The 27826-nt window shown below is 37.6% G+C and overlaps 1 pseudogene; it reads left to right on the top strand.

The window, feature by feature from the left end:
- Positions 1-14: 14 nt before the first annotated feature.
- On the top strand, positions 15-27118 carry LOC132597601 (coiled-coil domain-containing protein 150-like; annotated as a pseudogene).
- The last annotated feature ends 708 nt before the right edge of the window (positions 27119-27826 follow it).

Below are 27826 nucleotides of genomic sequence, written 5' to 3'. Positions count from 1 at the left end.
ATGGAGATCTCTAGTCGTCCGGGTCACGGGGCTGCGCGCTCAGTGCGCGCCTCCGGATAGCGGCCTGGGTCCCGCCCGGGGCGGAGGGCCCTCCAGGGCCGGGAAAACTGCGATTCCCGGCATGCCCTGCCACGGGTGCGCCTGCGTACGGGAGCTACCGCGCCGGAGAGCGGGTAGGTTTAAAACGCTGTCTTAGTTCCATAGAAACCAGCCCGCTTGCTGCCGGACAGAGTCACAGGCGGACAGACGGACTGTGGGGTGAGGCTGCGGGACCCTGGGAGGTACGGAGTCCGCGGGGGCGGGTCGGCGGTTCAGATAAGGTCCCAGTCAGCTCTCCCTGCCGCCCTCTCCCCTAGCTGGCGGAGTTTACTCTTGCCCTCTGGACCTCAGGACCCTGAATTATGGCGCTTCTGCGCTGGATGCCGGTGAAAACCGCTTAGGAGCGAGGTTTGCATTGACTTGGCCCCAGCGGAGGAAGGATAGCCACCAGACAGGGCCGCGCATAAGCCCCAGTCCGACTTTTCTTTATTTATATGTTAGGTTGGCGTTATAGGTTCCTGGGAAAGCCGTTTCGTTTTCTGGTTTTGCCACCGGTTATCTTCCCTGGCCCACTCGTTAGAATGCAGGTGTCAGGAATTTACATTCGTTCACTGCTGTTTCCCCAGCTCCTACCAATTAGGCTGGAACAAAGTTAAATTTTTGTTGAACTATACCGCTGTTTGCCACCCACAAATGTCCCATGTACTGTCTGGGCTCTGAAGATAGAAAATGATTAAGAATCTGACCTTACTGAGGCGAAGCTCGGGTTAGTCTGGCTTGAATGCTCCACACTGATCTTGGAGCACCCAGGACTAGGTCCTTGAATTTTTCTGTTCTCTGTTATCCAGTCTCCGCGGCTTTAAAAGCCATGTATATATTGACAACTTCAGAATTTATATCCCTTATTTGGAGTCAGGGGAGAAAGGTCCACTGAGTACAAATGGAGTACAAGTTTCCCACATATTTTTAATAAGATGCAGATTCCCACCTAAAATTTTTTCGTGTCATTGTCGAAATGTCATAGTTTTGCTGTTATTTCCCCAAGGTACCCAAAATAGATATAAAATGCTTACATAACCTTACAGGGTATGTGTGCGCATTCAGCCATAAAAACAAGATGGAAAACAACACAAATTAAATTGCTTCATTTTCTCAGAAAAGAGAAAGTAAGTCTATATATGTTTAGGTAAGAATTTGATTGGCATCATCACTCACACCCACCTGAACCTCATCTATACTGGAGCGTCTCAGGCTTCTGGAGAGAAAAAATACTCTCAAACAAAAAGGAATAAACTTGGCCCCCAGCCTCTGCGGGAGAGGAGGTTTATAGAAAATTCATCCTAAGGAGGGAGAGATCGAGGTGCCTGGGACACTGACTGACGGTGGGCAGAGGATAAAGCTTTTGAGTGAAATACATGGTGTTGTCCTTGAAATATCCTCTTAGTCAATCACTGAGGTTCAGGTCATCAAAGAAGTGGATTCAAAAACTAAACAAGACAGTCTGCCCTTTGAGGATTTATTACAAACAGGTCTCAGGGTTAGTTGAAAATTCTTCCCTACCCCCTCTCCACGTGAGGAGAAAAACAATGTCAAGGTCAGGAGAGCCCTGAGAAACAAAAATGGAAACAATGGTGACCCAGTAGCAAGAGGAGGACAGCCTTAATATCCACCAGGAAGTCCCTGAGTACCTGCGAGCCTGTTAAAGGAAGAGTAAAGTAAGAACTTGGGATCCAGTGAATCCGTTGAGTTGAGGTTTAGAGTCAGGAGAGATTCTCATTTTCGCTGCACTTGCTCATACTCCTGCCTCTCCTCCCTTATCCGGCATGTCCAGGCAAGGGTGACAGAAACACCATGCCTCCACACACAATCCGCAGGCCACCTGGAGGCCAGTGGCCGTAACTCTATGACTTCCATGCTCAGTAGACTTACAACTCTATATGTTATTAAGAAGTTACAGGGCTTCCCTGGTGGCGCAGTGGTTGAGAGTCCGCCTGCCGATGCAGGGAACACGGGTTCGTGCCCCGGTCCGGGAAGATCCCAAGTGCTGCGGAGCGGCTGGGCCCGTGAGCCGTGGCCTCCGGGCCTGCGCATCTGGAGCCTGTGCTCCGTAACGGGAGAGGCCACAACGGTGAGAGGCCCGTGTATCGCAAAAAAAAAAAAAAAAAAAAAAAAAAAGAAGTTACAGACTTTCAACTCTATCTATAACTTATGGGGATAGATACAAGAAGAGAACTTAGCTCTAATTGCTAATATTCCAGCAAAGAGACTATAGCTTGAACATATCTGTGCTTTGCTGTTTTTGAAAAGGAGTAAATATCATTGAATGCAGCCTTGAACCTAAGCCCTGATGCTTGATAGCAACGATAATAAAAATACTAAGATATAAGCTTTTTTTTTTTTTTCTTTTTTGCAGTACGCGGGCCTCTCACTGTTGTGGCCTCTCCCGTTGCGGAGCACAGGCTCCAGACGCGTAGGCTCAGCGGCCATGGCTCACAGGCCCAGCCACTCCGCGGCATGTGGGATCCTCCCGGACCGGGCACAAACCCGTGTCCCCTGCATTGGCAGGCAGACTCTCAACCACTGCGCCACCAGGGAAGCCCTAAGCTTTTATTTTTAAAAAAGTTAATTCACAATTACTTTCATAAATATATCATTATCAAATTAATACAGTGCTGTCTCTGTGTTTAGGGAAAGTATTTCCAGAGAGCTCAGGTTACCTCACTGAAAGCATGGCATGAATAAGACAAATGTCATAAGTAATATACTAGTAAAAGCCAGGTGGCTTTGAAAAGGCAACACTTGCTTCTGTAGACACAGGCTCCATTCTTATATCTGGCAATAGCTACAACTATATGCTGCTGGTTCCAAAGTAACAGGCCAGGAACTCAGTGTTGCTTACCACAACCACTGGAAAATAATTTGGTCAGTAATATTTTCTTCATTTACTCATATGTCCAATAAACATTTCCTGAACGCCTACCATGAGCCAGAAACAGTTTTGACACCAGGGAATGCAGCAATGATCGAAAGAGACAAACTCCCTGCCCTCCTGGAGCTTATATTCCAGTTGAGGAAATAAGTAAAATATATAGTTTGTTCACTGGTGATAAGTACAATGGAGAAAAAGTAGGAAAGAGGATGGGAGGGAGGCTGCGGTGCAGGCTTCCATTTTAAACAGAGCGGTCAAAGGAAACCTCACTGAGATGATATTTAAGCAAAGACCTGTGAAGGAGGTACAGGAGTGACATCTGGATGGGACAGAAAGGTCCAGAAAGAGTGAACAGAGAGTGCAAAGACCCTAAGTCAGAAGGCCTGATGGGTCCACAAACAGTAAGGAGGTCAGTTTGACTGGGAAGCACAAAGTGAAGGAGAGAATAGTGGGAGATAAGGTCAGAGAGAATAACAGGACAGGTTACTTAGAGCCTTAAAGGCTATTGTAAAAGTCTGCCTTTACTTTCAGAGCTATTGGAAGGTTTAGAGTGGAGAAGTGTTGTGATCTACCTTAACTTTTAACTGGATCAGTCTGCCTAGATGGTAGCCATCTACCAAGACATCTGCCAAGACAACAGCAAAGTAGGAAGACCAGTTGTAAAGCTACTATGATAACCCAGGGGAGATGCCACTGGCTAGCACCAGGGTACTAGCAACGGAACAGTAAGAAGTGGTCAGAGTCCAGACATATTTTAAAGATAGGTTTGGTTGATAGATTAGATGAGAAAGGATGCACTGGAAGCACGGTGTTGCCATTAACTGAGACAATGCAAGCCTATTAGGAAGAACAAGTTTCAGGGGGAAAGATCAAGAGTTGTTTTGGAAATGTTAAATTTAAAACAGGAAAGATGCCCAATACCTGACTGAACTTGCCCACCAAAAATGAACTTTTATATTTGTGTTAGTATTATGTATCTGACTTGTGACATAAATTAATTAGACAGTCCTTTATATTATAACCAGCTCCCTGGGCCTAACAAGTTGCCACAGAAATTGCCCTCCCCTCCCACCTCCAGCACCGCTTGTCATTTTCTTTACCTCCTCCTTCTTCCCATCTCTCTACCAACTATTATCTGGGACTACAATGTATTCCAGGACTGCTTTTGTTGCAAGCAACAGGAAAGCGTGACTAAACAAAAGTTTATATTTCTCACATAAGCAAAGTTTGGAGGTTACTAGTAAGTCAGGTTAATCTGAGCTTCTCTGGCCTTTTCCTTGTTTCTCAGATGCTGGTGATCCCAGACTCTTTGTTTACATTTAACAGTGAGGTACTGCATGGCTGACCTAAAGAGAGCGCTCAGAGCTCCGGGCATCATACAGGGGAAGGAAAGGACAGGTGCCATCATTTCTGTTCTTTTTATCAGGAAAAAAAAAAGTCTTCCCAGAAGCGTCTTGCAAACTTCTGCCTAAAGTCTCACTGGCCAGGATATGTCACATGGATGTGCCAGCTGTAAGGGAGGAAGGAGACATGAACTTTTCAACTTCTTTTGGCGGGAGGACAAAGGAGCCAACTGCCTGTCACAAACCCCATTAAACACCCTTTCCATACTTTTTCTCCCAACCCCAGGCCTGGTTTATTTCTATGTTGGCAGTAGCCAGACAGCAGGTGACAGAAAATGGAGTGGAGGGTAAACCCATCTGGTGTTTCTTCACTGTTACCTCTCTATTTTCTTCCCACCCCACACTATTGGTGGTTCCCCCAACCCTAGCCCTGGTTTCATGGCAGTAGAACAGGCCCTAAGGTTTGTCTTTGAGGTTCTTCTTCCTTTTACCTGAGGGACACTATCCTGGCCCATGTGGTAACGAGCAGGAAACTCCAAACCTGGCTTTTTTCAGAAATGTAGGTGAACCTTACTTCATATCTTTGTGTATCCAGAGACTCTATTAATATCTGTGTCTACTTTTGTCATTCCCTTCAAGAATGAATTGAAAGCATGAAAAGCAGTTAATAGAAGAGAACTTCTTTACCCCCTGTCCTTAAGCTGATTGTTAACAGAAAATCTAAAGAATTCAAAAAGGTTATGTGTGTCAGAAGTGCATTCTGTTTTATAGAGGAGCACAAAGGAGAGAAATCTTGGTCAGGAGCATAAAATAAGAATAAAAAGAAAATTTGTACCCTTTGACCTACATCATTCCGTTTCCCAGCCCCTGGCAACCACCATTCTATTCTCTGTTTCTGTGAAATCAGATTTTTTTGTTTGGTTGGTTTTTAGTGTCCATATATAAGTGATACCACACACTATTTTTTCTCTGTCCAGCTTATTTCACTTAGCATAATGCCCTCCAGGTTCATCCTGCAAATGGCAGAATTTCCTCTCATGTGGCTGAATAACATTCCATATATATATATATATCACATCTTTATCTGTTCATCCACTGAAGGATGTTTAGGTTGTTTCCATCTCTTGGCTATTGTGAATAATGATGCAGTGAACATGGATATGTGGATATCTCAAGATACTGATTTTAGTTCCTTCAGGTATATACCCAGGAGTGGGGTTGCTGGATCATATTGTAGTTCAAGTTTTAATTTTTTGAGGAACCTCCATACTGTTTTCCATTATGGCTGTACCAGTTTACATTCCCACCAACAGTACATAAGGTTCCCTTTTCTCCGCATCCTTGCCAACGTTTGTTATCTCTTGTCTTTTTAAAACTAGCCATTCTAACAGGTGTGAGCTGCTATCTTGTGATTTCGATTTGCATTTCCCTGATGATTTGTGATGTTGAGCATCTTTTCATGTACCTGTTGGCCACCTGTATATTTTCTTTAGAAAAATGTCTATTCAGGCCCTCTGCCCATTTTTTAATTAGATTATTTCTTCCTTTGCTACTGAGTTGTATGAGTTCTTTATATATTTTGGATATTAATCCTTTATCAGATATATGGTTTGCAAATATTTTCTCCCATTCTGTAGGTTGCCTTTTCAAATAAGACATTCTGAGGATCAAATGTATAACATGGTGACTATAGTTAATAATATGGTATTGTATACTTGAAAGTTGCTGAGAATAGATCTTTAAGTATTCTTACCACAAAGAAAAAAAGTTACTTATGTTAACTGTGTGAGGTTGTTAATTATGTGGATGTGTTAATTATTTTGATCTTGGTAACCATTCTGCAAGGTATATGTATATAAAATCATCATGTTACACTTTAAATGTATACATTTATATTTGTCAACTATTCCTCAGTAAAGTATTTGTTTGTTTGTTTGGGGTTTGTTTTGTTTTGTTTTAAGTAAAAAGAGAGAAACAGGCCATATTCTGGGACCTGTGGGGGAAAAATAGAAGATGGTTAAAGAGCTGTCCTCAGTGGCTGTAACAGTGTTACATTGTCAAGAAGCTCAGCCTTTACGCTGGTGCCCCCTTAAATCCTGCCACCAGTTTTAAGACTTCTTTAATTCCTTCCCTGGGTCCTGGGGGCCACCTTCAGTGATTTGAACCTGAGGGAGTCCCCACTTCCATTGCCTGGGATACCTCAGGGAGGTATCTAATCACACAGCAAGTGGGAGAGGAAGGTGTATTACGAATATCCCAGGTGGGGCCTTTGTGAACACATTCCCACAGATACACTATTGCTAGTGATGCTTAAGGTTTATGGTTTGATTAGTACAGAAATGTTTGTACAGGATAGAGTTGCAGGAAAATGTCCTTAAAGTTTCCACCAATGATCTTGTCATTGAACTTTGGGCACATGATTCGTTTAAATGTTGGGACTGCTTATAAGCTGATTCTGCTTCTGTCACTAATACCTGAAAGAGTAGTCTCACTACTCCCATTTACTCTCATGTGGTCTTGCGGGAGGAGTCTGGAAATTTGATGTCAGTAGGTGTAAAAGAGTCTTTGCTATGAAGTTATGTTTGCAAGTTATTTTTAAAAGTCACTGCTTCAAGGTAGTTGGTAAATCTATTTTATGACAACTGCTCGGAGATCCAAGTACTGTAGAGTGTTATTTTGTTTTGTTTTCAGAAAGGTTGGATGGGAATGTGTTAAAATGAAAATGGCTGGCAATGAAAAGAGGTAATAACTCCTTCAGCCAAGTCATAGGTCCTAGTGTATGTCTAATAATAGCAGACAGGGCAGACTAGATTGTGCTGCAGTAACAAACTACCTAACAGTCTGCGGCTTGTAACAACATTAGTTTCTTGCTCACTCACACTGTATGTCATGGATGGGCCATGGCTCTGCTCATGTAATCTTCACTCTGGGATCTTGGCACATGGAGCAGGCCCTATCTGGGATGTTGCTCATTGCATGGAGAAGGGAAAAGAGATGATGAATGACAAGTTGGCTCTTGAAGCTTCTACCCACATTTAATTTACCAAAGCAGGACACATGCCATTTCCAAGCTCAACAGGACAGGGATGTATAATCCTCCACAGGAAGGGGCAGTGGCTATTTTGAACAATAATAGAACCAACTACACTAATATTGTGACTTTAATCTCAGGTGCATATGGAAACTACAATGTCCAAACCAGTCCTCTGTCCAGCCCGCATCAATGCTACAGCTTCTGAAACATTCACGGTACTTCAGCAAAGGATGAGAATAGTTGAGGAACAGACCAGTTCTCTGAGGAATGACCTAATAATGTTGGACTTTGGTGAAAAAAGGTAACAAATTAAAAAATTGTCTCACAATATCTTTGTAGGTTGAAGAATTTTGCCTCACTGGTTACTCATAAGGAGTCACAGTGTGGGTGGTTTGGCAGGTGAAATAGGTACTTAGAAAAGAATTGAGAAATAACATTAGAATATTAATTAGAAAATACTTGCAAGATAAAGAGTTGTCCTGCGGTAATGGAGCTACTACCACTATTCTAAACAGATTTTTAAAGTGTGTTAATTAGGTGCACAAACTTCGATATCCTATTCTCCCTCAATACTTGATTAAAAACAAATGTAATTTTTTATATAATTAGAAAAAAAATTTGGTCCTTTTTTAAAAATAAGAATAGACTTTGATATTAGTTAAGGTGAACACCTACAACTTGATTCATGCATTAATACGGTCTGTATTTTCTTTCTCCAGATTTATTGTAAATTAAAAGAGAGGTTATAAGTCTTACAAAAAATTCATAGTTTTGAATGAAGTACTCAAAAGAAGAACTGTGTTTTTCCTTTGTGCTCCTGGAGAAGTTATTGCCATTAAAAGTTAGATTGTCAAAGGCCTTGAGGAATCTGGATGCTTAAGTGGCCAATGCTGAATTTACTGGTGTGATTTTCTTTAAAATTATGTATGTATTTCCTGAATGTCTCTTATGAAGACCTAAAATTAGTATAGTTGGTATAGCACACATAGAATAAATAACTCTTCAGCAAAGATTAAATTTGTACCAGTGTTGAGTATGTTAGAACAAAATGGGAATGTTTATTATCACCTTGTTTAAAACTTTTCTAAAAAGGATGTGAAATACTGCCTCCACGCTAACTTTAATTCTTAATTTACCATTATAGAATTAGCATTTAACATGTTTTATATATCACTTGCTTTTACATACAAAATAAGTTTACAAAAAATTCCAATTAAAATAACCATTAAAAAATCAGTGGTCTTGGGCTTCCCTGGTGGCACAGTGGTTGAGAGTCCACCTGCCGATGCAGGGGACGTGGGTTCGTGCCCCGGTCTGGGAAGATCCCACATGCCGCGGAGCGGCTGGGCCTGTGAGCCATGGCCGTTGAGCCTGCGCGTCTGGAGCCTGTGCTCCGCAACAGGAGAGGCCACAACAGTGAGAGGCCCGCGTACCGCAAAAAAAAAAAAAAAAAATCGGTGGTCTTTACCCATCCCACATTGGTCTCATCCTCTTTACCTAATAGTGCTCTCTATGTTTAAATTTGCAGAGGCTATCAGATACTGGTTAACTAAAGAATATAGTTTTTATACTCAGTAGAAATGTTACATTGATTCGATGGTTGGGATTACCCTATAATATTGTTATATTGGGATCTTTGTCCAGAGGCCACTTGCAAACTCCAAAATGTTTAGAGAGGAGCCTGTGAGCCAGAACATCATTAGCCCTATCCAGAATGAAATAATTTGTTCAGGAAAAACAGATATTTTATGGAAAACTGTGAGTTTCTGGTAAATCGAATGTGCCGTCTGGAAAGCCTCATCCAGTCCTTGAAGATGAACATCTTCGTCTGCAAACTGAAAAAGATTTGAACCCACAGAAAACAGGTATAGAGAGAAGAGAATCATCAGAAATTCGGTCCTATGTGGGTGCTTGATGAGTTTATGATTCTTTTCCTTTCCTGACCTTCTTTAATCTGCTTGATGACCCTCCTGTCCTGTCTGATAGATTTTCTGAAGGAAAAACTGAATACAATACAGGAGGAGCATTCCAGGGATCTGAAGCTATTGCAACTGGAAGTGATGAATTTGCGCCAGCAACTAAGAGATGTAAAAGAGAAAGAAGACAAGGCACAAGATGAGGTGCAAAGGTTGACTGTGACTCTGCAGCTTGCCTCAGAGACAAAGGTTTGAGTCCAGAGTTCTGGAATACAAACTCATTGTTAAAGTGTTAGCTGGAGGAGGCAACAGACCCATAAAACTGACTTTTAAAAATAGGTGATGTTGGTGTGAGGATTCTTGACATCTGTAATTTATCTACATCGATAGCCTATAACATTGTGTGCTGTCAGTAATTGAGTATTTATAGATTCCTACCCTCTACATGTGACTGTGCGGATCCAGAGATATGAGGGAGTCTGTGCTCTTCAAGAGCTTATATGCTATCTGGGAGAACAAGGCATAGCAGGAGAAACTAAAGAGAGGAAATAAGGGTATAAGAAATATTAAAGGACCGTATAAGACAATAAGCAAATATTGCCAACTAAGTGTTCTATATTCAGGTGGCTTTGGGAAGGTGCGCATGTCCTGTCTAGAATAGATTAGGCTAGGCTTCAAGGAAGAGACGGGACTTGAGATGAACCTTTAGAAGGCAAAGCAGTGAGGTGAGGACATTTAAAAGACCACACACAGAGGCAGCAAAAAATAAGACTAGGGAAAAAAACTAATGATTTTGTTTTCCCTTCACAGGCCAGGCAGTGTAACAGATGTTATTTTGTTTAAAACATGTTTTGTTTAATCTCTGCAAAACCTCAAGATGTAGGATATTGTTGTCTCTCTTTTTTTTTTTTTTTTTTTTTTTTGCGGTACACGGGCCTCTCACTGTTGTGGCCTCTCCCGTTGCAGAGCACAGGCTCCGGACGCGCAGGCTCAGCGGCCATAGCTCACGGGCCCAGCCACTCCGCGGCATGTGGGATCTTCCCGGACCGGGGCACGAACCCGTGTCCCCTGCATCGGCAGGCGGACTCTCAACCACTGCGCCACCAGGGAAGCCCTATTGTCTCTATTTTAATGATAAGTGTACTGGGGATCAGAGAGAAGTCACCTCTCCGAGATCACACTTGCCTGTTTTCTTCCTGTAACTCAGATTTGAACCTAGATCTTTCCCTTGGGTGCAGTTAGGAGGAAATGCATAAACTAGCTGGACAGGAGTGAGGATTTGTTTGTGTAAAATAAGTTGGAAATTGGCTAGGGATAACGTCATAGAGGATCTCAAAATCAAGAATAATCAAGTAGTTGGGCTTGATCCTATGGGGAGTGATTAAATTTTTGATAAGAAAGTGACATAATGAAAATAAAACTAATCTAGCAGTAGTGTAGAGTATCAATTATAGGAGAAGAGATTGGAGATAGGAAAACCAATTAGGAATCCATTGCCTTATTTGAGACATAGACTTTATTAGGTCTGAACTATGGTTGTGGCATTTTGAGAGGAAAGACATGTTAGAATGTGGTATTGGATAGGGGCTGAAGGTAGAGAATAAGGCAAAGACAGCTTTGAGTTTTTACATCTTAGATTGTAGTGCCATTAATAATAATATAAAAGAGAATGAATAGTGAAAGCTGTGTTTTTCATCCTCAACTCCTAAGCATAGGTAATATTTGAGGCTAGAAAAAAATGGAGTACTTAAAAAAATAGGAATATACCCTGTAAGAAAAACGTCTAGCAATTACTAGGTTTTCCTCTGATTATTGAAGTTTACATAGGAGGTACATGTGACTAATCAATTTTTAATTATCTGAAAGGGAAAATGATAGAAGTCATGAATCAAAGTAATAAAATAACTTTAAATATCTCATTGTAATAATTACTTTAGACTCATAATAAGAAGTGTTTATAACTGTATTCAGAATAGCATTTATAGGTTGCCCCCAAAAAGTCTAGATTTGAACTGTGATATACCATAGACAGTTTCTTCCTATCATTTCAGATTATTTAGAACCTTTTCTCCTTCTATTTTAGAAGAATGCAGCCATTATTGAAGAGGAACTGAAGACCACAAAATGTAAAATGAACCTTAAAATTCAGGAGGTAAGATAAAAAGGAAGCTGGAAGGTGAAGGGAATGTTGGAATTGCGAGGGGGAAGTCAAGGAAGTGGATAGAATGAAAAGAAGCCATTGAAGAAGAAAATATGTGGCTGTTTATTAGGAAGATTTTAAAAATATGCCACATGAAGTTATACCTGCCCATATGTGACATTAAGACTTCCTTTCACCTCAATACTGCCACAAAACCAGAAATAAAAAATAAATGCTCTCTGAGCCGGGAGGGAAACAGTTACCATGAAACTCATGCAGTTGCCCATATACTAGAGTTAAGTGGACATACAAAGACCTTTTACACTAAAGTTGTGTTTAAAATAAAAAGCTTTTAATAAGTCTGCTCATCTAATTTTACCTTAAAACTTTCATTTCAGTCTAAATTTAAGTAGATAACAGATTGGAATTATGGAGTAGGTGGCTGCTAAAAGTTGTTGGACTAAAAATTTGCAGCTGAAAACAGTGGAAGAGTCAGAAGAATTACCAATTCAATACACCTTGACAGTGGCCTAAAAACCTCAATATTCCATGACAGAATAATAGTTGACATTAGTCCAAATCGAAAGGATCAAGTTATATTTAAAATATCCTGTTATACAAAACAGAGAAATAGATATACTATTTTAAAAATTATGAATTTCAGTGTGTTTAGGGTGGTGAGTGTAGCTATCTGGGACATTCTCTCATGTAGAGTATTTTATTTGCCAATAGTTACTGATAAAAGCATGATTGTTCATTGTTAGTTGGAGTATATTGTTTCATGCTTTAAAAAAATATTTTGGCTATTTTAATAGATTCTTTTTAGAGCAGTTTTAAGTTTTTATAAAAATTGCACAGAAACAGAGTTCCCATATATCCTTTCTCCCCACCCCCAGAGCTTCCTCCATTATTCACATTCTGTATTAGTCTGTGATGAACCAGTTTTGATACATGATTACTAAATTCACAGTTTAGATTAAGTTTTACTTTTTGGTCATCACAGTATACAGAATAGTTTCACTGCCCTAAAAATGCCCTGTGCTCTACATACACATCACCCCGCGCCTCCCTCCCCCACCCCTGTCTTTCCCCAAGCCCCTGGCAACCACTGATCTTTTCACTGTCTCTCTAGTTGGAATCATACAGCATGTAGCCTTTTTGGACTGGCTTCTTTCGCTTAGCATATGCATTTAATCCTCCATGTCTTTTCATGGTTTGATAGCTCATTTCTTTTTATCAATGAACAATAATCCATTGTCTGGATGTACTGTAGTTTATCCATTCACCTACTGAAGGACATCTTAGTTGCTTCCAAGTTTGGCAGTTATGAATAAAGCTGCTGTAAACATTCATATGCAGTTTTTTGTATGGACATAAGTTTTCAACTCCTTTGGATAAATACCTAGGAGTATGATTCATACTTATGATAAGCTTATGTTTAGCTTTCTAAGAAATTGCCAACCTATTGCAGTGGCTATGCCATGTTGTGTTCCCACCAGCAGTGAATGAGAGTTCCTGTTGTTCCACATCCTCACCAGCATTTTGTGTTGTCAGTGTTTCGAATTTTTGCCAATTTTATAGGCGTGTGTATGGTATCTTGTTTTAATTTGCAGTTTTCTACAGAGTTGATATTGAACATCTTTTCATATGCTTATTTGCCATCTGTCTATCTTCTTTGGTGAGGTATCTTAGATCATTTGCCCACTTTGCAGCTGGGTTTTTTTTCTTATTGTTGAGTTTTTAGAGTTCTTTTTATATTTTGTATACCAATCCTTTATCCAGTTTGTGTTTTACAAATATTTTCTCCCAATCTGTAGCTTATCTTTTCATTCTCTTAACAGTGTCTTTTGCAGAGCAGACGCTTTTAATTTTTTTTTTTTTTTTTGCGGTATGCGGGCCTCTCACTGCTGTGGCCTCTCCCGTTGCAGAGCACAAGCTCCGGACGCGCAGGCTCAGCAGCCATGGCTCATGGGCCCAGCTGCTCCGCGGCATGTGGAATCTTCCCGGACTGGGGCATGAACCCCTGTCCCCTGCCTCGGCAGGTGGACTCTCAACCACTGCGCCACCAGGGAAGCCCCAGACGCTTTTAATTTTAATGAAGTACAACTTATCCATTTTTTTCATGGATTGTACTTTTGGTATTATATCTATTAATAAAATATCATTGCCAAACCCAAGGTCACCTAGATTTTTCTATGTTATGTTTTAGAAGTTTTATAGCTTTGCATTTTACATTTAGGTTTTGAATTATTTTTTGTGAAAGGTGTGAGGTCTGTATCTAGATTCTTTGGGTGAGTTTGTGTATGTGTATGTCTAGTTGTTCCAGCACCATTTGTTGAAAAGACTATCCTTTGGATTGCCATTTAACATTATTTTTTTATTGGGGAAGTCTTAATTCTTGGTGCTGTAGTAAAATATTGAATTTTTTTTTTTTTTTTTTTTTTTTTTTTTTTGCGGTACGCGGGCCTCTCACCGCTGTGGCCTCTCCCGTCGCGGAGCACAGGCTCCGGACGCGCAGGCTCAGCGGCCATGGCTCACAGGCGCAGCCGCTCCGTGGCATGTGGGATCTTCCCGGACCGGGGCACGAACCCGCGTCCCCTGCATTGGCAGGCGGACTCTCAACCACTGCGCCACCAGGGAAGCCCAAAATATTGAATTTTTATTGAACTTGTCAAGGACCTGAAGAAGGACTGTGCTAGTCAAATAGGGACATTTTGAGGGTATGTGAAGCAGGAAGGATGTGTTAGTCTGCTGGGGCTGCCATAACAAAGTACCACAGACTGGTGGCTTAAACAACAGAAATTTATGTCTCACCATTCTGGAGGTGAAAAGTTCAAGATCAAGATATCATCAGCAGGTTTGGTTTTTTCCTGAGTCCTTTCTCCTTGGCTTGCAGATGGCTGTCTTTTTTCTGTGTCCTCACATGGTCTTTTCTCTGTGTACACATCCCTGGTGTCTCTTTGTGTACAAATTTCTTCTTATAAGGACAACAGTCATCTTGGATTAGGGCCCACCCCAGTGGCCTCATAACTTAAACAACTCTTTAAAGGCCCTATCTCCAAACACAGTCATATTTTGAGATACTGGGGTTTAGGCCTTCAACATATGGATTTCAGAGGGATGCAATTCAGCCCATAATAAAGGACTATACAGAGATAAAGTAAATGCAGTATATATCTTTCTAAGAGATAAATATATATATATATATATATATATAAAATCTGGTTCTGATGAACATGAAATAGATTAACTGATAGCCCTTCATAATGCTTTAGGGATGAATATCTTAGTAGTATAATTATCAAATAAAGATTCCCTTTATAAGGCACTTAAATTACATCTTGAGCAAATTATACTATATAATTCGATGTAGAGTTTAGAAAAGTATATTATGCTACTCTAAATTATAAAGTGATTATAATCTGATACTAAAATAAAACCTGAAAAATATAGCCCAAAGCAAAAACTATAGCTCATTCTTAAATAAGATTCTAATATTAATATTTAACTGATTATTGGATAAGGAAGGAATTTCTAATCTTGAAAAGCAGGAACAAGATTATAAAAAGCTCGATAAGTTTGACCATATAAAAATTAAAATCTTATACATGTATAAAACAAAACTAATGAAACATAACAAAACTAGACAGTTAATAATCTTCCCTTTTAAAGAACTTAAATTGACTAAAAAAAACAGAGGGCAAAGGATAAGAACAGTTCAGAAAATATATAAAGAACTAATAACCATATTAGAAAATGTTTAATCTCACTAGGAACCAAAGAAATGAAAAAAATATTAAGGGGTTGTTTTCATTTATTAGCAAAGATTTAAGAAAGTGATAATCTGTAGTGCTGATGATATTTATTCAAATACTACTGATAAGGTAAAATTGGAAGGAGAATTACAAAATGTATCAAAAGTCTAAAAAATGTTTATACCTTTAACCTAGTGATTCCTTTTGTAGGATTTATCCCAAGGAAATAATCAGAAATTCAATGAAAGATTTATTCACAAGCATGTTCAGCAGAACAGTATTTAGAATAGCAAAACACTGGAAATATCCAAATGTTCAGTGTTAGGTGTATGGTTAAGAAAATCATAGAACATTTCCAAAACGGGCTATCTTGTAACTATTTCATGTCAACATATTTTTCATCTCATTTCACTTTTTAAAAACTTCTGAAATTGTTAAATATATCATCCTTCAAGAAAACACATAAAGTACATATGTACAATGTAGAGAAGAGTTATAAAGTGTACTCTTACATCATGTTTACTGGGGTTTAAAAATAGAATTTCTGGAACATCCCTCGTGGTGCAGTGGTTAAGAATCCACCTGCCAATGCAGGGGACATGGGTTCAAGCCCTGGTCCGGGAAGATCCCACATGCTGTGGAGCAACTAAGCCCATGCGCTACAACTACTGAAGCCCGCGCACCTAGAGCCCATGCTCCACAACAAGAGAAGCCACCACAACAAGAAACCCGTGCACTGCAATGAAGAATAGCCCCCACTCACCGCAACTAGAAAAAGCCCACGCGCAGCAACGAAGACCCAACGCAGCCAAAAATAAATAAATAAGTAAATAAATTAAAAAAGAAATTCTTTCAATTTAACGTCACTTCATAAAAGGAACAGCATTTTTCAGTTCCCATTTAAATTAGAAAGGATTTCTTTACTTCATGATAAAAGAGACTCTTAACCTTCTTTTTATCTTTATCTGACTCATTTTATAGTCATTTATTGATAGAAATAAGGTCAGTGTACCCAAATTCTTGAGTGTTGTTTTTGTCTGCTGCTTAACTACTACTTCATTATTTGTTTTGATCTTTAAGTTCCAATACATTAAAAAAAAATCCAATACATAATTGAAACAGCTTTCAGAGGAATGTTTTTAATACTATGGGATAAATATATATATATATATATATATATATAGGTGAAGAAATCAAAATACAGGAAAATAAAGAGTTAAAAAATAAAGTTAGAAAATAGAGAAATACAGAAAATACATATACTAAGACATATTAGTGTTTTTCAAACTTGACAGCAATACATTGTAAGACATATTTTACACTGCAACACCATACATACATGCATATACACAAACATTTCATGAAGCAGTACTTACCCTTCCTTACTACTTGCTATGTGCTCTGATATTTTCTTTCTATTCTTTTCTCCCCCACCTTTTTCAAGTGCTTCTTGCAACTTACTAATGCGTCTTGACCCACAGTTTGGAAAACAGACTTACACAGTAGGAAGATGAGGGTAACAAATTTGACTCTGCATTTCCTAGAAGGCTATCCGTTAGGGAGAAACAAAAGCATGTTTCTGAGTAGTCATAAATGAACGAAGCATGGGGGTGAGTTGGCATGTCTGGTAAATTTTTCATGGTGACTTTGATCTTTGTTAAACTGCTGTGAAGTTCCCTTGGTCTTGCCTAACTGCAGTGTTGCTCTATAGCTAAGGAGACAACTGTCTCAAGAGAAGCACCTAAGGGAATCTGTTGAGAAACCTGGATCAGCCATGTTACTCAAAATACAAGAAATGGGATCAACAGTGGAGGTGGAACGGAAACAGGTAGAGAGATTTTCTCTCCTTGTTTATGTTGGGAAAGTGAAACCAAAAGGGAAAAGCTAATGTTTTACCTACAAACCTGTAGTTTTGCTTATTTCCTCTAGATTTATTAAATTCTTCTCTCTTTTTTTTTTTTTGTTGTGGTTCGCGGGCCTCTCACTGCTGTGGCCTCTCCCGTTGCGGAGCACAGGCTCCAGACGCGCAGGCTCAGCGGCCATGGCTCACGGGCCCAGCCGCTCTGCGGCATGTGGGATCTTCCCGGACCGGGGCACGAACCCATGTCCCCTGCATCGGCAGGCGGACTCAACCACTGCGCCACCAGGGAAGCCCTAAATTCTTTTCTTTAGTATTCCTGTATTAACATTCTTACTACAATTTAAAAAATTTTAGTGCAAAATAAGAAAGGACTCAGACACCATTTAGTCCAGCGCTCTTAATTTATGAATGAGGGAGCTAAGGACAGAGAGGTTATTTTGTCTCAGGCTTTACAGAAGTGAACTCTTAGTTCCTGGGAGGGAATCCTTCCCTCTACACCATATAATCTCTGTTATAAGAATTGATTTTAGAAGGCACTGACCTAGTCTCATGTTACATGTATTGTATATGATGTGCATAGAAAAGAAAGATTAAACTGAGCTGATATTTGAAGCAAGGAATAAGTCAAATAATCAGGAATGTGTTTACATTGCTGTTTTCAAGGCTCATTATTTATTTTAGCATAATATTTTTGCATTCATCAAAGTTGTTATTTGAAATATCTATATGTAATTTAGAATATTTTAAATTCTAAGTACCAAGGCAATTAGTAGTTTCAAATCATAATACCTATTACTAGATTACATAATTTTTATTATTTTAATGAGTGCTGTCCTTCACAATGGAATTATAAAGAGGATTCTACTTAAAGAATTTGCAAATGAGCCTTTATTACTATACTTTAGAGTGCGAATATAGTAGGCACTAGCCACATGTGGCTATTCAAATAAAAATTAATTTTATTTGTTAAAATTAAACAAAATTAAAGATTCAATTCCTCACTCACTCTGGCCACATTTTGAGTGCTATTGAAGAGTGCACAGAAAGTTCTCCTGGACAGCACTGCTGTAAGACACTGTTGAAGAGTGCACGGAAAGTTCTTCTGGAAAGCACTGCTGTAAGACACTGCACTCTGTTGAGATCTTTAACTGTAACACATAAACACCGCTTCTTCCTCCAGGAACATTAAGATCAGAAAAATCTGCCTTACGCCTGTGCTATAAGTTAGCTTAGTAGAAATCTTTACCTTACAGAAAAGGAGTTTTTCTTATACGATTTCAGGTGCAAATTTTGCAGCAAAACTACGTTGCCCTAACGCATTTCTATTCAGACCAACCAAGAACTACTGGCACAGGAGTGACAACAGAAAGGGGAGTTGGAGACCACTACCTCACAGCTCAAGTCTGATCTAGGTATGAAAACAGAGGCTAGAAATTACACTTTTGTTAGTTTTTTGAGATTTCATGCGAAAACTCTTAAGATTCCAAATTCTCAAAGTGACCAGTGTTACTGGTATTTCCCACAGACCTGAATGTAAAAAGTTGCTGATTTCCTTTTTATCTGTGGCACTGAGAAGGACAGAGAATGTTGGTAATAAAATAGAATTTGACCCTCTTAATTGTAAACTTATGTGGATTTTTTTCAGGTTTATTTAACTGCGGACTTGGGAATATTTGGCTTCTATAAATCTAGATTGAATATTGGATAATAGAATGCTAATAAGGAAATGAGGTCATTAATCCTTGCTCTCCTACTGATTCTAATGATTTATCATGTCAGACTCTCCATTCTTCAGGTTATCAACCTATTGTGGTCAACTTGTATTTGTAGAAATGGATAGTTGTAAGGTACCATAGAGAGAGGTTAGATTAACTACTCGTTTGAGGAGGAAAAAAACATCTGTTTTTAAAAAAAAGAGTCCTAAAAGGTGACAGAGCTAGGAAATGGAAGTGTCTAGACTTGATCCCAGGTCGCTCAGAGACATGCTTCTTCCAACCCAACAGCCCTTATCAGACTACTGTTTGTTAATATATAATTGTAACAGCAGTTTTCAGGTAGATCTCACTATAGAGATCACACAGAGTTCCAGTGCAGTGCTTTACGCATGAATAACACTTCATGATTTACACAGGGCTTTCACATACATTATCTCATGTAATACACAAAACTATCTATAATTCCTAAAGTTAACAAAATGAATAAATGGTGAGGTGAGGCCTCAACCTAGATCTTCTAACTCCAAACCCAATGTTCTTGCCACTGTGGCTTCCCTGCTCTGTGGCTGTAATGAGGACAGGGAATACCAAAAGGGAAATGAAAATTAAAGAAAAAAAACCATAAAGGGTAATCCATTCAATGCTTTTACTTATTGCTTTTAGCAGAAAGTATTCTTTTTCCATATAGTTGTTGAGTAATGAATTATTCTGTGAAGTTCCCACTGATGATGCCCCCTAAATAATTTTCTGCCTTCCTGTGACGGCATGCCTACAAAAATACGTTACATTTTATTGTACTACCACATTATCCCATTTGAGCCTTACAGCAAACTTGTGAGAAAGGTAAGAAAATATACGCCATTCTACAAAAGGATAAAAAGATCTATAGTGAAGGACCCACAGTAAACAGAATAGCTGGGACTAAAACACAGCTCTATTATATTAGTTGTCCTTCTGATTAAGTGATTTTTTAAAATATGACTTTCTTAATGGATTAATGCTTTATTTTGGAATTTTGTAAGAATATATGGAAGACCATTAAAAACATTGAGATTAGAATAACAGTAATTCAAATTAACATTTAAAAAGGAAGCCTGTCTGAATACCAGCTATATGCTTCATATTGAATAAATAGATGCTTTACATGCATGCAATTTTATTACTTTAAGGTACAACTAGTTATTCTAACTAGATTAATCAAAGGAATGCCTTTAGCTATTTGCTTCAATGAATTTTAAAGTGTACTTATTTATTAATAATTGTTTATTTTATTTATTAGCAATAAACATTATATATATATGTGTGTATATGTGTGTGTATTACACACACATTAATTAAAGTGATTAAATTGTTCTCCGAAGTAGGATAAACATTCCCCTTTTAGTCTTTCTTTGATTAGTGGAACTTTCAAAATAGATCATGTAGTTTATCTTTTTGATCCTTCATATATGTTAAATTAGAATTTATTTAAAATGAGTCTTGGACTCATTTTCAAGAATTACAGTTTTTCTGAGTATATCATAAATAAAATGGGTTTTTATGTGTTTTATAATTTTCTGGCTTTAGAATTTTTAAGTGAAACAAAACTAATAGATCTTTATGAATTTTCTATGAAGCCAAACATTAACCTCAGAAAAGTTTATATCTCTTGGCTACTAGTATACAGTGCCAAACTGTTCTCTTATTTCTGCCTTTGGTTTTATTTTCACTGTATATACATACTCTGAGTGGTTTCAAATCTTTTTTTTTCCCACACCAAATCATCCTCCCGAGCTCCAGATGGTATTTTACTGCCAACTAATCATCTATATTTAGATGCTTTGCAGATACCTCAAAACACATGATGAAAGCTTAAGTGTTGCAGTCATTTTTACTTATTATATCCTCCAAACCTGCTCCTTGCCCTGAATTCCCTGTTAGAATCCACCAACCACCCCCACTGTCCAGGTCTGTACACTAGATATTTTCCTTGACTCATCTACTGCCTTTACCCCACCGGTCAGTCACCAAGTCCTGACAATTCTCCCTGCTTGCTTTTCACAAGTCTTTTCCTTCTGCATCATTACCTCAGAGCCAGCTCTCATTGTTTTACACTTGGGTTACTGCAACAGCTACTAAACTGATCTCCCTGTCTTTATTGAGCCTTGGTCAGAGTAATCTAACAAAAGGCTTTTTGATCTTTTTGATTGTGTGCCTCTCTGTCTTGAAATCCCTCAGACTCGTCATCATCTGTGCATTGAGTAAAATGTGACCTCATTTACCATTGTACGTGACTGTGGACTAGTTTCTTGATAATTTCAGGATTTAGTTTCCAGTCTATAAAAATATGATAGAAATACTTGCGTTCTCCTTATTTCTGCAAAATACAGACTAAAACAAATTTTTTTTAAATCAAAGTTTCTCAGGGAAAATACCATGTGATTTCAATGTAGTTGTAAGTTATCATCATAGTTATGTGGACTTTTTTTGTTTTTAGTTTCTAGAGATGACTTCATTTCCAAGTTGGTTGAAGAAAATAAGGGAGGTTTTGAGTACAGAGGTTTTCTTTCATCTCTTCACTAAATAGTATTTCCTCACTCGTGTTGGTTTACAGTCCTTCTGATTCTCCTAAAATCGTGATTAAAAAAAGTTTCAGTGTAAATGAGTGTGTATCCAGAACTGTTGTCAACTGGGTATTAGGAAGTATTTCATGCAGATTATTATAGTTTGAAAAAAGGTGAATTGGCAAAACTAATGAGACTTATTTGCATTTTATACCTATTGCAAATGAATTGTTGTGAAGCTTTTTTTATGAAATGTAAGAAATAGTAACTATTTTTGGTGATGGTTTATCAACAACATGAATGTATGTACTTACTACCACTGAATTTAACACTTAAATAGTTTTAAGTGAACTTACTCTTAGAAATAGTTAAAATGAGTATAGTGCTATACAGTAGGCCCTTGCTGGTTATCTCTTTTATATATAGTAGTGTGTATATGTTAATCCCAACCTCCTAATTTATCCTTCCCCGCCCCTTTCCCCTACAGGGGAAAAGAATCTGAAAAAGAATACATATTATTATATGTAATTATATAATAATATAATGTATATTTGTATATAATATATAATATTAATATTATTATTATATATAACTGAATCGCTGTGCTGTACACCTGAAGCTAACGCAATATTGTAAATCAACTATACTTCAATAAAAAAGAAATTTCATTAAAAAGACTTAAAAATGGTTAAAATGATAAATTTTGTTATGTGTATTTTACCACAATAAAAAAAAATAGAATAAATGTTACTACTTTTATATCAAGACATTTCTAAATCAATCTCATGGTGTAGATGTTATATGATGTTAACTTTTCTTGAGATGCTTCTTCTGGAAAGCTAGAAAAGTGGTTCTCTCTCTGAAGGGAGAGGACTTAGACTTTGTTCTTCCCCATTTGACTAAGTACCTATTAGGTAAAACCCAGCCCACAACTCACATCCCTATCGCCTTTCCCTCATCTCAAAGAGAACATTTTTTTTCACAGAACAAAGGTGCTTTCTTCTGCTCCACCCTCAGGTATTCTTTGATGAAAATCTCTTCCCCTACTTATAATTTTAAAAGATCCTTGCATGTGTTTCTTTGAAATAATAAGCTCATACTGCTAATAAATGTGTATGTAACATAAACTGAAAATATTTCATCTTACAGAGTAGAATTTTTTTGACATAAGGATACTAGGTAAATATCAAGGTTTATTTTTAGGCAAATTCTTTCTAATTGGAGTCCCAGTATGAGAATATTTTTAATAAATAGTTTTGATAAATAATTTATAAATTAAGAGAAGTTTGGGAGTTGGATATATCAAGATTTTAAAAAATCCTTTATAAGACACTTATCTATGTGTATTAGAACTTGAACTGGTACTAGCCACAATATAGAACAGGTATTTTGATAGAGATACATGTAATAGCTTTTACATGTAGAAAAAGGGAAATTCTTTTTTATTTTTTTTTCCTGTAGAATATACAGATGTCTTTCAACAAGGAACATGAAGAAAATGCATATTTGAGGTCTGAAATAATATCCCTTCATGAAGCATCAGAAAAAACACGGGTAAATCTTCCCATTTCTCTAGTGTTTAGATGTTAATTTTGTTCAGTTAAAGAACCAAGATTAATTCTGGTTACATGAATTCATACCATTATCATCATCCAAAATTTTTATTTCCGTAAGATTTACTTCATTTGTGAAACATCATCAAATTAACTACATTTCCCATTTCACCCTCTAAATTCCTGTGATGCGTAGGTATTTGAGATATACTGCTAAAACATGCACTAGTTTAAACTTTGCCTTGTTTGCTTTCTAATTTAATCACTAAATGTACGCCTTCTATTTCCCCCTATGAAACTCTAAGCAGTTCAATGCCAAGGGCTATCTTATACTTTCTTTGTATCTTCTATGGCAAAGCACAGTAGGAACCTAATAAATACTTGCTGATTTTGGAGTTACGTGTAATCATTTTATGTGGGATAGTGGTTCCCAAATTCAGCTGATGTTTTCTGTATATGCATGTACATGGAGAGGAGTCACCACATATGCAAGCAACCGAGTTATTTCTCATAGGGCCCAAAGAAATAGTATCGATCGTTTAAAAGAATTTTTTGTTAGTACAATTTGATTATTTCAGTGTTAGGATCATAGTGTTGTTATGCTCTCTTTATGATAAAGAAAATACAAAATGTGATCTTTCATAAAATAATAACAGTTACTACTACTCTTACTGTAAATGATAGTTTACATTTACTGAATCCATACTACAGTCATGGCACAATTCTAAGCACTTTATGTTACTAACAAATTGTAATCCTCTCAATAGGACTTCTTTAGAACTATTATTATTCCCATTTTAAAGATAAGAAAGTTGATATACAGAGAGGTTTAATAATATAGCTAGGGCTTCCCTGGTGGCACAGTGGTTAAGAATCCGCCTGCCAATGCAAGGAACAGGGTTCAAGCCCTGGTCCGAGAGGATCCCACATGCTGCAGAGCAGCTAAGCCCATGTGCCACAGCTACTGAGCCTGCTCTCTAGAGCCTGCAAGCCACAACTACTGAAGCCCTTGAGCCTAGAGCCCGTGCTCTGCAACAAGAGAAGCCACCGCAATGAGAGGCCCACGCACTGCAATGAAGAGTAGCCCCTGCTCACTGCAACTAGAGAAAACCAGCATGCAACAAAGAAGACCCAACACAGCCAAAAATAAATTTAAAAAAATATATATATATATAGCTAGTAAGTGACACAGTTGGAATTTGAGCCCAGCAATCTAGCTGTAAAGAAAATTAGCTATTTCTTTTCAAGGAGCAAGAATTCTCCTCTGTCTTACCCGCAAGTATTCCTTGATAAGTAGTTTGTGCATCTGGTTATAACTTTAAAATGCCCATGAATGTATTCCTGTCTTATGATGCTGTCCCACTTATGATACTGTCCAGATAATCTTTATCTCTCCTTTCTTGTTTCTGTTTTTTTGAGTGTTTTTTCTATTAACCCTTCAGAGTTATTTGCCCCATCCTTAAAGAGTTTATACATTAAAACATAAGATCCTTACCAAATATACTTTGCAAAAATAACTGAGAATTAAGATAAATATTTTCCACAGGAATACAAATTTCAAAATACCAAAAGGGCAAGAGAATTATAAACTAGCTACATGTATGACAGATGTGTTACAGAAAAGATTTTTGTTTTATTTTGGAAGGTTAATCTTGTGAAATGGCACAGTGATCTGTATTTTGCTTTTTTGAATACTGTAATTGGTGATGAAGGAGCTTAGATATTTTGTTATCAGCTAAACAATTCTGAAAGCTCATCATCCAGTTTTGAGAATGAAACATTGGCCATGCATCTACATTGTAAATTCCATTCTGTAGATGTCTTGCTGTAATTGACCAGCATTCAAAATTATGAAGAATGGAAGATTGGTAAACTGCCATATGCTTCAGTTGTTCCACTGTATCAACAAATTTCCCCTTTTAATTTACAGTTGTTTAGGATGATGACTGCAAATATTTGAAAGTATTTTATAATCTAGTGAAATATCAATTGGGATTAGGTTAAATAAATTAGGTTCACATGTATGGTGAAATAGTATGCCATTGTTAAAAATGATGATACGTAAGTAAAAAGACTTATCTATTGGAGAGATCTGTGATTTGCTGTATATGTTGTCTTAGGTTTTGAATGACCAACTGACTAGAAAGTGTTCAGAGCCGAACAGAATGCTTCAGACTGTTAGAATGGAAAATACCAGAATCATTGCTGACCACCAAGCCATTCTGCAGATATTCATTTTTAACACTAGTCAATTTCTGGTAGAGTCATCAGGAAGCCTCCTTGGCTAAGAGATCAGGAAATACAAATAGCCAACTGGATACATAAAATATTTTAGCAATTAGTTTCAAGGATTTTTCTGAATTATTTTATTTTTTAATTGTTTTCTGTTTTCATCAGAGGGGTCATTTGGCCTTACACTCAATGCTTTCTTAATGGTTTCTTCTCAAATATCATTACTTTAGGAAAAGTAATTACCTGTCCCAGTATTGATAGAATCATGGAGAATACTTATGACTGACCCTAAAGTATTTACCTTTTCCCCAAAGACCTGTGCTTTCCCATTTTGCTTATGCCATTCCCTCTGCTGAGAATGGTCTTTACTTCATTTTCAACTGTTTGAGATTGTGTTCATTCTTTAAGACTCACTTTCACCCAGAAGCGTGATCATGCCAATCAGAAAGAATCAGTTTTGTCTTTTAATTTCTACTTCTAGGACACTAAACAGGCTGTAATAATAAGGCTCTCTCTTTTTTTTTTTTTTTTTTTTTTTTGAGCATACTTACTACATACCAAGCATTGTGCTAAGGATTTTACATATATTACCTTCTTTAATCCTAGCAGTTACGTAAAGGGATATTTGTCATCCTCGTTTTACAGATAATAAAAATAAGATTTAGAGAAGTTAATCAACTTGCCCAAAATCACCCAGCTAGTATAGGGTGGAGCCAGATTTAAATCTAGATTTGACTCCAGACTCAGTGTTTTTAATCATTTATGTTATGTTGCTTCTCTTGTTCTTCATCCTATAGTAGTAGTTTATGTGAATGGCTCATTTCCTGTACTACATTCCTAGGACATTGTCTTACATATCTTTGTTATTACCCATAGGGCTAAGCGTGTTTTGCACATAACAGGTACTCAATAAGTATTTTTTATTCAGCAAGCATTTAGTGTTTATCTCATGCAAGTATGTTGCTAGATCTAGATAGAATTATGGCAGTGAACAAGACAAGTCCCTACTTTCATGGAACTTACAATTTAGTAGACTGAATAATGTGACTTATGTATGTAACACTTTCACAAACATTTTAATACGTTGGAATGTGACACAAGTGAGATCCCATTTTACCAAGTATGAAGGTGTGAAGGTTTACCCTGCAATCAAATATTGTTCAAAAAGAAGTGTTTTAAAATATGTTTACAAATGTAATTATTAATATGTACTATATTTACAAAACTTTATAAATTGTAGGTAGAGGAGGTGTGCATAAAAATGCTGTTTTGATAATTGAAAATAGTAAGCCAGAGAAAATTGTGCAAAACAGTTATACACTTTTGCTGTAGCAGTATCTGAGTGCAATTTCAGATACTGTCAAAAGCATTTACACTAAACTATGAAACATGATTTTCCCTGGAGAATGGAATTATTTGGAAGAGATGTGGGGGAGATAGAGGTGGAGCGATCATTTCACTTTATATACGTTGATATTGTTTTACTTTTTAAAATATAGTATCATGTTGAAATTTTAAAGTACCAAAATATACTTAATATAGTTTTTAAAAAATCTTTTTTGGATTATGGTTGCTTTACAATGTTGTGTTAGCCTCCACTGCACAACAAAATGAATCAGCCATACACATACAGATATCCCCTCCCTCTTGGACTTCCCTCCCATTTAGGTTACCACAGTGCATTAGGTAGAGTTCCCTGTGCTATACAGTATGTTCCTATCAGTTGTCTATTTTATACATGGTATCTAAAAATTTGTTCATGTTAGGAGTTTTATAAATTTTGCAGCAAGCTGGATAAATAATGCATCTTGATTATTGGCTAGAAGAGCTATAAAATGATAGAATTGTGGTCAGGTCAGGGTAGGTACAAAGAGCAAGCTGGACATTAAGATAAATTCTTTTAAAAAGGAGTTTTATTTATATAAATTAAATTTGTCTTTTGTAAGTATCAGTATCTTTGATCAGTTGTTTAGAGTGATACCCTATCAAATGACTTCTGGCATCTCAACTTTTAATATTGCTTCTAACACTCAGGAAGAACAGAAAATGATGACACAGACATTTCAAGAACAAAACTTACTGCTGGATGCAGCCCATGCCAGTATCACAAATGAGCTACAGACTGTTCAGAATGAGAAAACACAACTCCAAATGCATCTGTAAGTAAACTGTGGGCAACTTTTGCATCTTTTGTTTTTGCATTTGTATTTCTTATCTTTAATGAAAATGTTTAATTCTGCATTTGCTGGGCCAATCACAAAAATAAAGACTCTGCCCTAAAGGAACTAGTTTTGTTAGAACATTTCGGTAACTGCTCTCAGGCAGGAGATATGTTCTGTAAGAACATTTAGTCTTCTGTTAAAGAAGAACTCTCGTTCAGCTTTCATATCGCCTTGTTCTCTTCCTGCAGGGACCATTTAGTCCTTGAGCATAACCAGTGTATCCAGAAAGCACAGGATGCTGAGAAGGGGGCAGCTGTGCAAAAAGAGCTGCTAGAATCAACTGTTGCAAGATTGTGAAGTGAACTGGAAGCATCAATACAAGAGAAGACCTCTCTGCTAGAGGAGAAAGAAGGACTTCAGAGAGAGGTAGGTAGAGGCAGATTTATGTTACCTCCTGGTTGTGGTGGTAATCTTGTTTTAAAATTTTATTGTAAGTGCGAAAGACAAGAAATACAACACAGATGCAGTTTGTCTGAGTTGCCCATGAAAGAGATCTTTGGGTGGCTAATCTGTGTCTTTTAGCATGTGAGCGCACTGTGCCAAA

Source organism: Globicephala melas, chromosome 7, assembly GCF_963455315.2.
Source record: "Globicephala melas chromosome 7, mGloMel1.2, whole genome shotgun sequence".
In the NCBI taxonomy this organism is placed as follows: Eukaryota; Metazoa; Chordata; class Mammalia; order Artiodactyla; family Delphinidae; genus Globicephala; species Globicephala melas.
Note: the sequence above shows the minus strand (reverse complement) of the source record. Positions and strands in the feature narration are given on the sequence as shown.